We start from the raw sequence: 5,334 nt of genomic DNA on the forward strand, positions 1-5,334 counted from the left end.
TGACATCTAAAGATGAGAGAATAAGTTTAACCTCACATACATGAGGTAACTTGGTAACTTCTTTGCTGTTAACAAGATTAAAAGAAACCCTGCTTTATGCTTTGATGTCATAAGTACAGACAGCCACAAGGAAGGCTTCACACACTTAATAGGTTAGTGCTAAGTTTTTTTCATTCATTCCCACATTCTATCATCAAAGCAGCCCTGTGCCTTATTTTACAGATGGAGAAACTTCAGGAAGCTGGGATACCTAGATACTTCATTATTGGTTTCCTTTCTTTATTCAGGTTCTAATTCAAAAGCAACTTTCCTCAAGATTTTCCTGATTCCGATCTAAAGTAGCAACCACCTTAAACCTCACCAAAATCATTACTATATGTTCCCTCCTGTTTTTCAGAGCATTTATCTATCTAATGTTATCTTGCTTATTTATTTGTTTTGTTTGTTTTTAAATTATCTACCTCCCTCAGTAGAATGTGGGCTTCACAAGAACAGGAACCTTATCTATTTTGTTTGTTGCTGTTCCTCTGGTGCTTAGAAGACCTACAGGTCCTCAATAAATATGGATATTCTAAAGGAGTCCAATCACACTAATCTGATACCAAAGCCTGTTCCTTAACCACTATGCTGCAAGTCAAGTATGGAGAATGGAGAGGGCCACAAATGATTCTCAGCCCAGCGAATGTTATAAGCATTAATTCTATGAAAAGACAACAGTTGAAATTAAGTTCCTGTGACACCATGGTACCAAACTCCCCTCCCCGCACTTCTGAGCATCAGTAATCATGTGTTACCAGTCATCTTTTCTTTTTATTGATATCAATTGATTAAATATAATTTGGAATTGGAATAAAAGAAGAACTAAAATGTTATAGGCTCTTTTCATACCATGCCATTTTTTCTTTACACTCATTAAGAACTCAGAGCATGCTACCTTTTCCCTTTCTGTTCATCATTCTTTCAGCAATAGTTCTGGTTTTATTGTTTATGTTATGTAAAATTGTACCAAATTTCCTTATCATCCTTGAGGAGTTGAGATTACAGCAGATCGGAATCTAATCCATCATGACTACGTACTCCAGCAATAAGTTTGAGAATTTGAGTAGCATTTGACAAATTAAAAGGTAAAAATAGGCTACATATAGCTAGATGATGGCAATGAAATAGAAATCCACAATGTGAAAGAGAGTACTTGATAGTCACAATAGTTGTTAAATTCATCTTCCTCCAACACATCAAATAGAATAGAAATGTGGTAAGTTTACGGGGAATATGATCTTCCTTGTCAATACAGCACAAATAAAGAGGAAAACAGAGTTACTATTTTTAGTGACATCAGGTATTCACTTTGGCCCTACACATGAATTATTAGGAGAGCTGTTTAGGGAATAGAAACATTGGAAGAATCAATATTCTTGGAAGGTGATTTAGTGTAAAATCACTGAAAACTGAAGAATAACTAGTGTTCTTTAAAGTTATCATATTTATATACAGAATGTGTTATTGGCTGAGATAAATGTTGCTGAATTACCTAACTATAATATCTACTTCAAAATGTTCATTGTATAAACTTAGCACATCAATAAGATTTCTTTAATGTTCCTCTCAATGATGTCAGTTATGGCGTCCATGAAAGGATGTGACCATGATTAAGAGAACTGTTAATTCCTTACCCCCAGTGCCACTAATGATTGCAGTGCTTGTCTACTCATAGCAGGGAATTATAGATTTATAATCTGCGGTGGGTTGCAAGTGTGTGGCCATGAAATGTTCCTATCCAAGAACTGAGCAGAAAAAGTAGTAGAATTCTAAAAAGGAGGCTTGCGGTAATCTCACTTTTCATTGCTAGATAACTGAATAATCTTTATTTCAGCCAATGATTAAGTATACAATAAACAGTGGTAAAAACCGCATGTAAATTATAACTAGAATCTAAGTAGGGATATTTATTAAATTTTTTTTTCTGAAAGGATTTCTTAGTTAACACAGGGCAAGCCTACTTATTTAGATATTTTTAAATCCCAACATATGATTTTTGGGTAAAGCAACTCTATTTTAATGTTTTTTTGACTCCAATTAGCATATAAAAAATGTTAAGTAAAGATATTTTGCTTCCCCAAATTTCATTTTTGTTTAATTAACTAACAATGCGTTTACCTTACTTAAAATATATTTTCAAGGAAAAAAAATATATATGCTGTACTGAGTTCAATAATGCCTTCCCCCCACTCCCCAAAATTCATGTCCAGTCAGAACCTCAGAATGTGATCCTACCTGGAATAGTGTCCAAATAATATATCTTAAGATGTAAATTAAGATGAGGTCATATGGGATTAGAGTTGTCCTTATAAGGAGAGGACAGAACATGCAGACATGCAGACAACACAAGGGGAGAATAAAGATGTAGGCAGAGATTAGAGTGACAGGTCTATATGCCAAGGGACTGTAAGAATTGCCAGCAACCACCAGAATCTATGAAAAAGTCACAGAACAGATTTTCCCTCTGAGACCCCAAGAGGGAACCAACTCTGCAGACACCTTGATTTTGGACTTCTGGTCTCCAGAACTGTGAACAATACATTTCCGTTGTTTTAAGCCACCCTGTTTGTGATTTGTTATGGCGGTCCTCGGAAACTAATACATAAGTTGACAATGAATAGATATGTTAAATACACGTAAATATAAAAGTGTTCATTTTAAATCCTATAAAAATATTACCATGAAGTTTTAGTGACATAATGTTGTATATAACTACTAGCATATTTTAGTTAGTACCAGGTTTGATATTTAAACAAGCTGACAAATTATAGCTATTTAATAGGCATCTGAATTATGTAAAATTTTATTGGTTTTTATTCTTGTGAATTAAGTTAAACTGATATCCAGATTTAGTGAAGTGTGAATAGACACAGCCAATAACTAAGGGTGATTTTGTTTAAAAGCCTTATTATAGAATTCATAAAAAGCATAGGCTATAGACTGTTATTAATTCTTCATGTGAATATGCCATATTTATTCTCTATGTGGCGCAATATGTATTGTAGGGCGCGGCTGGATAGCCATTGCGCATGCCGCTAGGGCGTATGCACCTAATATGCTAATCAGGTTTTGAAGCAGTGGCCTATCCAAAGTCCGGCTTGCGAAATGCGATAACCATACGGACGAATCAGGGACTTACACGAGTCCTTAAGCCCTTATATAAGCAGACAGGCTCGAGCGTACGGGGTCTTCCTTCCATCCGCCTGAAACCAAGCTGTACTCCAATAAAGTGTGATGCGAGAAGAATCTAGCGTGTGGTGATTCGTCATTCTGCTGGTCAGAAGCGGCTCGCCGCAATGTATACTAATAAATAGACCTCTGAAAAAACAAACATAGCATTTTCCTTGGTTTCACAAACATGCATTCAACACACAATTTTATGACGTGTAAAATTACGTAATTAAAAAAAATGATTGTGATCCAAGTGAATGTGAGTACCATGACTTCTAAAAGCTCTGTCTCTTCTAGGTTATATAGGGCCTTGAGCCAGGACTCTTTCTGTGAGCCTAAAACCCAGGGGCTAAGATGCCAACCTTAGTTATATAGGGCTATACATCTCATTATTGACTGCTCAAATTACCAGTTGGTGATTGTTTCTTCTGAAGATATTTAATCAGAAGTTTTAGTTTACGTAGATTTGGGACACTATCTTGTTTTTAAATTTTTTTCTTTTTGTTTCTGAACAGTTGGTACTTGTGTTTCTTATGCTTATTCTCGTTTTAGTTTCCTGCTCACCGTTACTCATGCGGACATCAGTAAGAAATAAACTTTTATTGTTTTAAGTCACCGAGTTTTATCAAACCACATCATAACTCTGTCTCTGCTGACTGATGAAGATGTTACCTTATTAAGATAAAATGACATGCAAGAAGAGTTTACTGTGACTGGAAAAGAGAGACTTCCCTGGTTTATGTGGGAAGTAGCAACAGAGATACGGACTCCTCTTCTGACAAACATGGTATGTGGATTAGAGGTCTGGAATGTGGCAGCCATTTGGCTATTGGGAAGAGAGGAGAGTGGAGTAGAAGGATACATGTCAAGCAGAGAGTGATACACTATAGAAAGCAGAGTGAGGAAGGGGAGAGGAACTGGTTCTTGCACTGTGTTTTTTGTATTATTCTCTTCATAAGCTACCCCACCTCTCTAATTAGGTTTCATTTTTTTAAGCCAGTTTGAGTTGGGTTTTCTGTCACATAAGGAGAATCACCTGATACAAAAGAGACTGATTTTGTTGTTGCTTGGTCTTTTTTATACAGAAATATGGAGAAAACTGTGTATATAGTGAAGATGAAATTTAATAAGATGTGAGATATGGGTGTGTTTGATAGAGGAAGTTGTTGGGCAGAGTGGAAGGTAGAAGATCTGGAACACAGGCAATTCCTTTGGACAGGAGAGATACTTCTTTCTAGTGATAGGAGTCAGGGTAGAGAAAGAGAATTTCAGGAGTAAGGATTAGAAAGTAGTGGGAGTTTATTCTTACCAGGTTCTTTCATGTGAAGATGGAGGCATGATGACATGCTAAGTGAGAGGGAGTTGAACGAGAAAACTGAAGGTTTAAAATAGCCTCTCCAGGAATGAGGAGAATAAGCTCCATCAAGACTAATCCATAGTAGCATAGCAGGGCTCAGAGCTAAGCAAAGTTTGGAGACTGTAATACTGTACTAGTTTTTAGTAGCCTTAACCCACATGCTTCAGTGGAAATCTCTCAACAGCCCACACTTCAGAGTGGAAACAGAAGATAGTTGCAGGTTTTTATGGCATTTGGATAAACGAAGTGGATGTGCTGTTAAGAGAGAAGTTGAAGTGGTGCGCCATGGGGCCCAGGAAGCAAAGAGTGAATCCACCTGGTAGATGCACAAAGATGGCCCCAACAATCTTGCAATGGCTTGTTAGATAGAAGGCACCAAATGAATTTGTGAAGCTGGCTAAGGAGATTTTTGGCAGAATATCATAAGTGATGATTGGCTTCTTTTAGGGTTTTAAGGAGTAATAAGCCAGCATAATTTAGAGGAACTAAAGATGGCCCAGGACAGATACTCTGGCAAAAAAAAATTCCAAAGCAAAAAATCGCCTCAAAGCAAAGATGAAATGTAGGCTGCTTCCAGTTAAACATGGTCTTAGGTCAAGCCCTAATCAAGGATGTAGTTAGAACACACAATTTACCTGGACAAAAGTACTTCTAAGAACATTAGGAACATTATACCCTAATATCCTGACTTGGAGTCCAAAATACAGTGGGGCCAATCTTGAAGAGATTTGTGGGAATGGCTTTTGTATGATATATCCTAATATGAT

This window comes from Neophocaena asiaeorientalis, unplaced genomic scaffold (assembly GCF_003031525.2).
Source record: "Neophocaena asiaeorientalis asiaeorientalis breed wild unplaced genomic scaffold, Neophocaena_asiaeorientalis_V1.1 scaffold113, whole genome shotgun sequence".
NCBI lineage: Eukaryota > Metazoa > Chordata > Mammalia > Artiodactyla > Phocoenidae > Neophocaena > Neophocaena asiaeorientalis.